Source organism: Nicotiana attenuata, unplaced genomic scaffold, assembly GCF_001879085.1.
Source record: "Nicotiana attenuata strain UT unplaced genomic scaffold, NIATTr2, whole genome shotgun sequence".
Lineage (NCBI taxonomy): Eukaryota > Viridiplantae > Streptophyta > Magnoliopsida > Solanales > Solanaceae > Nicotiana > Nicotiana attenuata.
In genome coordinates this window covers 67,037-79,050 of record NW_017671291.1, presented here as the reverse complement: position 1 = coordinate 79,050, position 12,014 = coordinate 67,037, and the positions used below count along the sequence as shown (strand labels likewise).

The following is a 12,014-nucleotide window of genomic DNA, read 5'->3' as shown; positions in this document are numbered from 1 at the left end:
ATTGCACGGGGCACCCTATTTGGTCGCCCCCATTTAACCTATATCCATTTTTTTTAAAGTTTTAACTTGTACCCACTTTTTAAACAACTTCGGCCCCCTTTCTCCTCCTCCTTCTCCTCCTTCGTTTTCTTCTTTCTTCTTCTACAACGATGACTTCAACATTGCTCTCTTTGATTAATGAAGCTAAAGCAAATATACTGAGGACTTCCACTTGGATTATTATAACATTAAAAATCTGTCACGACCCCAAACCCGGTCGTGATGGCGCCCAACACAACTGCTAGGCAAGCCCGACCAATTATACTCTCAACCCGAGCGTAGAGCTCAAAACCATTTATTTAAAAATCATTAACAGCGAAGAAACCAAAATATAGCTGATAGATATAAAACAACCCGAATATCAACAATACAGAGCAACCTCCCAAAGATCTGGGGGTCATGAGTCTAGAGCCTCTACCAGAATAGCATAATAATACTGTAATACTACATAGTCTGAAGTACGCGGATAATCAAATAACAGGAACTAGGGGGAGGAGTCGGGTCCTGCGGACGCCAGGCAGCTACCTCGACAACTCCGAATGAAAACTCTGAAGAACAGCAATAAGCTCAACTAGCTCCTGAGGTATCTGGATCTGCACACATGGTGCAGGGAGTAAAGTGAGTACTTCCAACTCAGTGGTAATGGACATGAATAATGACATTGAAAGTAAGAAATCCCAATATACGACAAAGTAAAGCTACAACAGTATTTCTTCACATTTAACAGTGTAACATCAATAAGTATTAACAGATAGAGCAGATAAGGTTCGATGCATGAATGCAATGCAAATGCACATGACCGCTACGACGCGTAGCCCGATCCATTTGGGTACCCGCGCTCACTGTGGGGGTTCAGACTCCGGAGGGGCTCCTACAGCCCAAGCGCAATATCATAGTAACATACGCTGCGGCGTGCAGCCCGATCCACTATCAGTCCAGCTATATGCATGCAAGCCACACAGGCACAGTCAACTTACCAGTTTTAGTTCCAATTATCAGTAATTATCAATTAGGTGTTTGAAACCTTAGAATTTTGCTAGTCATTTTAGGACAAATGTTTAGCTCAGGACTGATATCATGAAAACATGCTATAAATCACAGAAACAGTGATAATAATCCCTACGGGATCCAAATAACCGGCACGCAGCCCAAATATATCCATAACCATCCAAGTAGGAGGTTTACCAGCTAATTTATAGCCAACAACACAGTACAACATCACTCGGGCGGACTAAGCCATAGTCCCCAATCACATTCGACCCCGCACTCACCGTAGAATACGTGTCTCGCCTCAATATAGCGTCACAGTGTGATATACCGGGGTTTCAAACCCTCAGGTCATCATCCACATCTATTACTCACCTCGAACCGGCCACGAGACTAGTCCGCTAAGCCTTTCCCTCTTGAATCAACCTCCTCGGGTGCCGAATCTGATCAAAATCACAAGGAATACATTAAAATAGGCTAATGGAACATAACCCAATCGAAAGAACTCGAAAAACACCCAAAAACACGAAGTTGGCAAAACCCGAGCCCCGGTCCCACTTCTCGAAAAATTACGAAATTTACATTTCCGGAATCCTCGTCTCACCACGAGTCCATACATACCAAATACACAAGAATCGGAGTCCATTTGACCCCTCAAATCGCCAATTTAGACTCTCTTAGGCTTCAAGCCCTAACCTCCATTTTTACCCTTTAATTCCTTGAATTTTCAGTGTTTAATCCTTGTTTTTATACCCTAACAACATTATTTGAGGCTACAAGTTCATACCTGATGGAATCTCCTTTGAAATCTCTCCAAATCGCCCAAAATCGCCTCTTCCCGAAGTCCCAAAATGTTTTTCTAACTTTTGAAATTTTGAACCCACTGTTCATTAAACCCTCAGCATTTTCCGCTTCTGCGGTCTTAAGCCGCTTATGCGGTTGCCGCCTATGCGATCCCAATGACCGCTTATGCGGTCTCTACAATAATCCCAGGACCGCTTCTGCGGTCGCTTACCGCATCTGCGGTGTCCGCTCTTGCGGAGAAACTTCCGCTTTTGCGGTAACTGCCCAGGCCCTCAAGGGCCGCTTTTGCGATCTCCCTACCGCATCTGCAGAACCGCTTAAGCGGCTCCTTTTCCGCAGATGCGGAAATACCAGAAGCCTCAAAAATCTGCTGCAACACCAAACATTCCAACTTCCGATTAACCATCCGAATTCACCCCGAGGCCCCCGGGACCCCAACCAAAAACACCAACACATCCTAAAACCTCATTCAAACTTGCTCCAATCCTCAGAACACGTCAAACAACACTAAAACCATTAATTTACATCGGATTCAAGCCTAAGTTTCTTAAAAACTTCCGCAATACGCATTTGATCGAAAACCCGACCAAACGACGTCCGAATGACCTGAAAATTTGCAGACATATCCAAAATCACCTAACGAAGCTACAACAACTCTCGGAATTCCATTCTGACCCTCGGATCAAATTCTCACCCATCAACCGGAATTCGCCAAAATACTAACCTCGCCAATTCAAGCCTAATTCTACACCGGGCCTCCAAAATCAATTCCGATCGCACTCCCAAGTCACAAATCATCCCCCGAAGCTAATCAATCACCGGAAATCACATCCGAGCCTTCTAACTCATAAGTCAACGTCCGGTTGACCTTTCCAACTTAAGCCTTCGTTAAAGAGACTAAGTGTCTCATCTCCTATCCAAACCAATTCAATTCAACTATAACTCACTCGTTGCTGGTAATGAAACATGAAGAAGCAGTAAATGGGGGAAACGGGTCTGTAATACATGAGACGACGGGTCGGGTCGTCACAAAATCCCAAATCAAGACACAATAAAAGTTCTTTGAAATTTCACTGTCTCCCACTTGGGTTGCTTTTGAATGATTCTTCTTCTCTCCATTTTGAGTATCTCTTTTCTGTCATTTTAAATTCCTATAGCTGATTTTATTTGATCACAGGCTCGATTAGCCAGTGTTGGACTTTCAAAAACCATAGCAGAGCTTCGAAATATCACTGGTAAACCACAAACAGAGAAGAAAAAACATAACAAAATTGACTACTTCTCCACTCATTTGCGTCGTTCCAAACGATCAAAAGGAGGTAATGAATCCAAGGTTGAGAAGAGCAAGGCTGCAGAGACTAATAAGCCGAAGAGGCCTACAACATGCTGAAGTTAATCAAATATAGAACAAAAACTTCAGCTCTAGAGCTGAAGTTCCCCAGTTACAAAAACAAAAACTTCAGCTCTAGAGCTGAAGTTCGCCAGTTACAAAACAAAAACTTCAGCTCTAGAGATGAAGTTCGCCAGTTACAAAACAAAAACTTCAGCTCTAGAGCTGAACTTCAGGCCCGGCTACTAGAATGCTGAAGTTTTGCGTGATTGCCTTCGCTACTTCAGCCCCGTATGCTGAAGTTTTGCCAAAAAGCGGTTACGTTTGCAATTTTTTTTGCAAAGCGGGCACAAGTTAAAACGTGACACAAAAAGCGGGTATAGATGCAAATGCCCCCATATTTCCTTCACATCATCTCACCAAAGAAAACCCACACACCTATATCGAAGAGAAAAGGAGAGAAAATTCCTTGTACGAAAAATGGTATTGGCGAACATCAAGCTCTCCAATCAAGTATTAAAATTATTCCAACCTAAATTCATGACTCAATTGCTTAAGAGAACTTATGTTTCTATCAAATCGAGGAGATTAAAGGGACAAAATATGAGCAATGAAATGGAGTTTGTAAAGGTAGGTGAATATGGCGGAGGAAACAGAGGAATAGGAATACAGATTCAACAAGAAAAGAGAAGCAAAAAATAAAACATGACTTAGTTTCAAAAAATGGGGAGGAAGAGGGTGACAATGGTTATGTTAAAATGAAGAAAGAGAAAAAGAAACGAAAAAGAAAAGAAAAATGAATAAGAAAAGAGAAAAAATTAGTATTAAGTTTAATTAGTTAGAGTATCCAATAGGAAAGTAACACCTGGACAATTAAATTAGTTTTAAGCTGTTTTTTTTTTTTTTGACTTATGCGCATCTACAAAATGAACTACACTTTTCATGCCAGGTCATCACTCAAAGGTATTAAATTTAGTTTAGATAAGAATAGTGGGGTGTTAGGATACCCTTAAAGTTTAGGTGTGTAAATGATTTTTCCTCACAAGTTTAATAGGTACTTTATGCATTTTCTCTTTTCAATAGTCTATTTTGTTATGGCATGTTTGGATGGTCGTTACCCATGGTTTCACAATGTACCATATTGTATTGTATTGTATTGTATGGTATTATATAGTATTAATGAGTACAATGTTTGGATAAACTATATCGTTTGTTGTAGTTTAATAATATTTTATTATTTGGTTTGACTGCATGGTACTGTATAATGGGCAGAGGCGGATCCAAGATTTAAACCCTATGGGTTCAGTCTTTAAGATTTTTAGCAATGACTCATTATATTTTAAAAGTTATGGGTTCAAATCTACTATTTGTTGCAATTTTAGTAGATTTTACACATAAATTTATGCTGCGCATTGAAAATTACGGGTTCAGTTAAACCCGTCACCTATACGCTACATACGCCCCTGATAATGGGTAAATGAAATAAGCAACCATGCAAAAACCACCAAATCCGTGGTTACAAAAATCGAGCTATTTTATGATTATATAACAACGGAGTTACAATGGGTTTACAACACCATATAATATTATTTTAAGAACAATAGAAAAAATTAATTACATATAAATACTGGTCAATGAACTATTCTTAAAAGTTAAAATGATAAAGTGACCTAATAATTCTCAAGATTAACAAATTAGTTGAATTAGTAAGCAATAGCAAGAATCCGTTGTAGTCTAGGTGGTTAGGATACTCGGCTCTCACCCGAGAGACCCGGGTTCAAGTCCCGGCAACGGAATTTATCTTTTTATTTTATTTTTTTGGAGTCCACTTTTAAGTTTTCCGAGAAAAAAGGGTGCACTTTATAGATTTATCTTAAAATTTCAACCATGAATTGTTTTCACTTTTGTTAGAACACCGAAACAATTTGTTTAAAGGATACCATTGTTAAAATATCATGGTATAGCCAGTTTTCACACTGGTCAATGAAAAATAACCAGCGTTTATTAAGTCAATGAAAAATAGCCACTATTTTGCTGCAACAGGGACCGGTCCAGTATAATATACGGGAGTTCTGGTGCATTTGTGTACGAACTCCAGCATATTATGCTGGACCGGTATACTTTGCTAACTCCTGTAAAATTTGCGGGAGACTGGAGCACCAGTGCTCCAAACTCCAGTATATTATACTGGACAATTATACTTGCTGGAACTCCTGTAAAATTTGCGGGAGTTCCAGCATAGTTATCCTGGAACTCCCGTAAAATTTACGGGAGTTCAAGCATACTTATGCTGGAACTCCCGTAAAATTTGCGGGCGTATTTTTCGGATTTTGAACAGTGTTTTCACTCAGATTTAAAGTGGCTAATTTTCGATGACTTTTGAAACTTGGCTATTTTTCAACGACCAGTGGTAAATCTGGTAAACCACTGGTAAAAACATAACAAAATTGACTACTTCTCCACTCATTTGCGTCGTTCCAAACGATCAAAAGGAGGTAATGAATCCAAGGTTGAGAAGAGCAAGGCTGCAGAGACTAATAAGCCGAAGAGGCCTACAACATGCTGAAGTTAATCAAATATAGAACAAAAACTTCAGCTCTAGAGCTGAAGTTCGCCAGTTACAAAACAAAAACTTCAGCTCTAGTGCTGAAGTTCGCCAGTTACAAAACAAAAACTTCAGCTCTAGAGATGAAGTTCGCCAGTTACAAAACAAAAACTTCAGCTCTAGAGCTGAACTTCAGGCCCGGCTACTAGAATGCTGAAGTTTTACGTGATTGCCTTCGCTACTTCAGCCCCGTATGCTGAAGTTTTGCCAAAAAGCGGTTACGTTTGCAATTTTTTTTACAAAGCGGGCACAAGTTAAAACGTGACACAAAAAGCGGGTATAGATGCAAATGCCCCCATATTTCCTTCACATCATCTCACCAAAGAAAACCCACACACCCATATCGAAGAGAAAAGGAGAGAAAATTCCTTGTACGAAAAATGGTATTGGCGAACATCAAGCTCTCCAATCAAGTATTAAAATTATTCCAACCTAAATTCATGACTCAATTGCTTAAGAGAACTTATGTTTCTATCAAATCGAGGAGATTAAAGGGACAAAATATGAGCAATGAAATGGAGTTTGTAAAGGTAGGTGAATATGGCGGAGGAAACAGAGGAATAGGAATACAGATTCAACAAGAAAAGAGAAGCAAAAAATAAAACATGACTTAGTTTCAAAAAATGGGGAGGAAGAGGGTGACAATGGTTATGTTAAAATGAAGAAAGAGAAAAAGAAACGAAAAAGAAAAGAAAAATGAATAAGAAAAGAGAAAAAATTAGTATTAAGTTTAATTAGTTAGAGTATCCAATAGGAAAGTAACACCTGGACAATTAAATTAGTTTTAAGCTGTTTTTTTTTTTGTCTTATGCGCATCTACAAAATGAACTACACTTTTCATGCCAGGTCATCACTCAAAGGTATTAAATTTAGTTTAGATAAGAATAGTGGGGTGTTAGGATACCCTTAAAGTTTAGGTGTGTAAATGATTTTTCCTCACAAGTTTAATAGGTACTTTATGCATTTTTTCTTTTCAATAGTCTATTTTGTTATGGCATGTTTGGATGGTCGTTACCCATGGTTTCACAATGTACCATATTGTATTGTATTGTATTGTATGGTATTATATAGTATTAATGAGTACAATGTTTGGATAAACTATATCGTTTGTTGTAGTTTAATAATATTTTATTATTTGGTTTGACTGCATGGTACTGTATAATGGGCAGAGGCGGATCCAAGATTTAAACCCTATGGGTTCAGTCTTTAAGATTTTTAGCAATGACTCATTATATTTTAAAAGTTATGGGTTCAAATCTACTATTTGTTGCAATTTTAGTAGATTTTACACATAAATTTATGCTGCGCATTGAAAATTACGGGTTCAGTTAAACCCGTCACCTATACGCTACATACGCCCCTGATAATGGGTAAATGAAATAAGCAACCATGCAAAAACCACCAAATCCGTGGTTACAAAAATCGAGCTATTTTATGATTATATAACAACGGAGTTACAATGGGTTTACAACACCATATAATATTATTTTAAGAACAATAGAAAAAATTAATTACATATAAATACTGGTCAATGAACTATTCTTAAAAGTTAAAATGATAAAGTGACCTAATAATTCTCAAGATTAACAAATTAGTTGAATTAGTAAGCAATAGCAAGAATCCGTTGTAGTCTAGGTGGTTAGGATACTCGGCTCTCACCCGAGAGACCCGGGTTCAAGTCCCGGCAACGGAATTTATCTTTTTATTTTATTTTTTTGGAGTCCACTTTTAAGTTTTCCGAGAAAAAAGGGTGCACTTTATAGATTTATCTTAAAATTTCAACCATGAATTGTTTTCACTTTTGTTAGAACACCGAAACAATTTGTTTAAAGGATACCATTGTTAAAATATCATGGTATAGCCAGTTTTCACACTGGTCAATGAAAAATAACCAGCGTTTATCAAGTCAATGAAAAATAGCCACTATTTTGCTGCAACAGGGACCGGTCCAGTATAATATACGGGAGTTCTGGTGCATTTGTGTACGAACTCCAGCATATTATGCTGGACCGGTATACTTTGCTAACTCCTGTAAAATTTGCGGGAGACTGGAGCACCAGTGCTCCAAACTCCAGTATATTATACTGGACAATTATACTTGCTGGAACTCCCGTAAAATTTGCGTACATCACTACCTAAAAACTCCTCCAACACTTCGCCCCACTGTCACTGGCTGACAATTTGTATGTCAAACACTTCTTCCTCGGTTAGAGCTCGGGAATTGACTCATCTCCATGTATCAGGTGTTAGGAGAAATCTCTTCATCAGCATAAATCATTTCGCATTGGTGGTGGCGATTTTGGACCGGCCGGAACTCCATTTGCGGCCACCTTGGTGCTCATCGGAAGATTGCAGGAGGTTTGGGGATGGACGATGACATGGTGAATGGCCTGAAAATTTGTAAAATGGCCTGGTACCACTCTTTCTCCGCTGAAAGCTTTTGAGGCTTTTCCACCGGAGGTGATGGCTGCTCGGTGTGCGGCGCGATGACGGGCAATGGATTGTCAGTGGTGAAGGGCTCTATGTTATTCGATTGAGCTCAACTGAAATGGGGTTCTGTTGGGGTTTAACTTGGTGGGGTGTTAATTAATGACTTGCAGTTGACATGGCAGCTCATGGGAAAGGAATTGAGGTCAGCTGCCACAGGTCCAAATTTCAGGGTTTAGGTGGGGGTAATTTTTAAAAATTCAATTACGGTAAGGGACAAAGAAGGACAAAAAGTTGCTAACGGGTGGCACAAAACCAAAAACAATAGTTATAGAGGGGCAATTTCTGAACCCTTCGCCCAATAGATTATTTTGACGTGTGACTTCATTTGTCCTTTTATGTAGTAATGTTTAATATAAGTTTAATCTTATTCTGTGTCGGGACAAATTTAAAATAGCATAGATTATGTTTTAATTATTAGTTGAATCAAACCTTGAAAGAACATCCTATAACAATTTATCACTTTAAATTAGAATCTATAATCACATGTGCTTAAACAACCTGGATGTTCTAATAACATTAGTTTGTTATGTTAATATCATCAACAATTAATAAATAAATTACCCAACTCCATTCAATGCTAATTGCCATTTTAACTGTTTTTTTCATATCCGTACCTAAGGGCTGAACTATTGGTTTCATTTAAGTAGAAATAAAAAAATGGCTCTCTTACCCATTTGTGTAAGTTTTAGTCGACAAAAGTTTCCCAGTACTTATGCTATAGAGATAGGAGATATATCAGCAGGAAAAGGCTGAGATTATGCACAAATTGGGCTCAAATCCACTGTATTTATTTAAATAATAAAAACATTAAGTTCGCCTCCCGGTCTTGAAACTTCCGAGACAAATTTAAGCTATTCCAAACAACATTACGGTTTAATGAATTTTAGTAGTCCCAATTTATGTGTTTACCATAATTCAAGAATATGACTTTGATAATAATGATAAGTACTCCTCTTTGATATAACACACTGTTCCAACAAGAAAATAATAGTGTCACTGGAAAGCATACAGGATTTTCTACTGCACGTCCAACCCCATCAATATATGGTCAAAATGGTTAGAGGTAGTACACCACGGGTTCAGTAGTATCAGACTACCTTGGATATGAACATGCCTTACTAATAACGATTGATATTGAACGAGGACAAAGTGTCAATCAGATAATCAATAATAAGAAATAGGACAGCAATGTGCGTTAACTCTGTCACTTATTGCAACTTTTGACTATCTGTCCTTAAGAATATTAAGGTAATATTGTTGACCATAAGTACATTTCAAAGTCAGAAAAAATTTGAAACAAAATTAATGGGGTTTTTTGACCCACAGTTACCCACATAAAAATAAAACTATTTACCCTTCTACCATTTATTTTCTACCCATGAAACCTTAATACTTTTCTACCCATAGTAATGTGTTGTGGGTGAATTTTTCTTATTCTCAATTTCTTTTTTTATTTTCTATGCCTTCTTTTCTTTTTTTCCTTTTTTTCCTTTCTTTTCTCCTTCTTTTTTTCTTCAGTTTTCCTATTTTTTTTTATTTTTCTCTTTTATTCGTTATTTTTCCCAAATCGTATTATTGATATTTTTACCATAATATTTCACACTCAATTTGACTCTCTTCTTATTTTTTTATTTTTATTTTTTTTTCTTTATTTCTTGTTCCTGTTCAACTTCCACTGATTGGCTATACATAACCTATCCCCTTCCCTACAAATACATAGTACATACGCTACATTAGCAGATTAACACCAAACCAGTGATGGAGCAAAGAAAGGCATAATCTAAGGCCACTAAATCTCCATATATACTAGTTAGAATAGAAGAAATAATAATAAAAATATGTTGGAAAATGCAATAAAAAATATAAGTAGCAAAAAAAGACTTCTAGTACCATTATGATACCAATATGGTATTATCATTTTTAATACAACAGAGTATATGATGCTCCTAGAAAATATTGCTACAACTATCCTGTGACTATACTATTTACACAAACATTTAAAGGAAACAATAACAAGTATGGAGAAATTACATTGCTCGCGTTGAAAGCTAAATATTTGGCTAAGCAATGTGCTCATCCATATACTAACATGCATATAGGTGTATGGGTTCGTTCCAACAATTGCCTATAATTTAAAACTATTACATAAAGACACATTAATCGTATATTGTTAGCACAAAAAAATTCAGCACTGCAAATCACGTTCCATATAAATAATTTCAAAAGTAGAATTTACTTAAAATGCAGCCAAAACAACCAAAAAAATGTTTCAAAAACTACGATATTGATACCAATTAATGGCAATATAAACTATACAACAAATGATACACAGTTTACTGGTTAATTACCGACAACTATAGTGATATACTTACTTATTACATAACACCACATGCATTATAAGAGAAAAGAAATAAAAAAAATTGGTATACCACAAATTAAGTATAATAAATATTTCAAGATATTGTACAGTTAATATTATCTATTATTAAAATAAAATCAAATATTGAGTAATATAAATGCAGCTAAACAATCACCAAAAACATGAAAATCAACTAGCATATTGATACCAATATAGGTCTAATAATTAGCTATAGCTAATAGGGTATATTAGTGAATGAATTGTATACCAAAATGTATATGTTTACTATTGAGTTATAGAATACAAATTCGTCTTCTTCTCTTGTTCAACTATATTCAACCCAAACTTCTAAAATCTACTACAAAATCTCCACCAAATTGACTTAAAATCTTAAGATACAACCTCCAATCAAACTTGCCAAACAAAACCCATATAGGATCGAATCCAAAATAATTTAAAAACTCAGAACAAACCAAGTTATGAGTTTCAAGCTTCAAGGTCCGTCAATGGTGTATTTGAATTTTGTACAATAAATCTCCAAAAACCAGTTGGGTGAAGAGAAAGAATTGTTTTTGTTAACATACATCTTTTCTTTGTTTGAATCAATGAATTATTTTTTAATTGAATACACAAAGAGAGCCCTCTAGTGTTGTGTCGATTTTTTTTTTTTATATATAACAGGGAGTGCCAAGAGTGAATGATTTCTTTCCATCAGAAGGCTCAACTGCGAAGCTTACTGGTGTATACAGAAAGTATTATAATCTCTAAATAGCAAGATTTGGATTTTTGATTGGCTAAATTTAGATTGTCCGTTTTGCTTCAAATGAAGAAAAAGAGCAGAGTGGGGTAAAGAGTGAGAGGAAACCAGTTGAGATGAGGGACAAGCTGGCACCGTGATTCTAATGATTACTCCCTCATATTATTGTGAAAATAACGGGTAAATAGTTTGGGCAGCACGTGTAGGAGTAGTAAATAGTTTGAGCCTGGGCATTAAAGGGTAAATAGTTTGGAATTAATAGGTATAAAGTGAGATTTTCTCTAAATTAATGATTAAGAGTAAAACAGGAAAAAAACTATTGTCTTTCTTCTTGATTAGTTATAAGTGGACAAGTAAAAGTAAAAATGTATATTTAATATATTGGACAAGTAAAAGTGAACGGATGGAGTAACTAATAGCCAAGAATGGTATCGGGAGAAATTCAAAATAGACCAGATTTACCACTGGTCGTTGAAAAATAGCCAAGTTTCAAAGTCATCGAAATTTAGCCACTTTAAATCTGAGCGAAAATACTGTTCAAATCCGAAAAATATTCCCCAAATTTTACGGGAAGTTCCAGCATAAGTATGCTTGAACTCCCGTAAATTTTACGGGAGTTCCAGGATAACTATGCTGGAACTCC

At 36.6% G+C, this 12,014-nt stretch overlaps 2 non-coding genes across 2 annotated transcripts; both read left to right on the top strand.

Annotated features, from left to right (window-relative positions):
• Positions 1-4,883: 4,883 nt before the first annotated feature.
• TRNAE-CUC lies at positions 4,884-4,956 on the top strand. The gene has a single exon. It is a non-coding gene; the product is annotated as a tRNA-Glu (tRNA).
• Positions 4,957-7,385: 2,429 nt separating this feature from the next.
• On the top strand, positions 7,386-7,458 carry TRNAE-CUC. The gene has a single exon. It is a non-coding gene; the product is annotated as a tRNA-Glu (tRNA).
• The last annotated feature ends 4,556 nt before the right edge of the window (positions 7,459-12,014 follow it).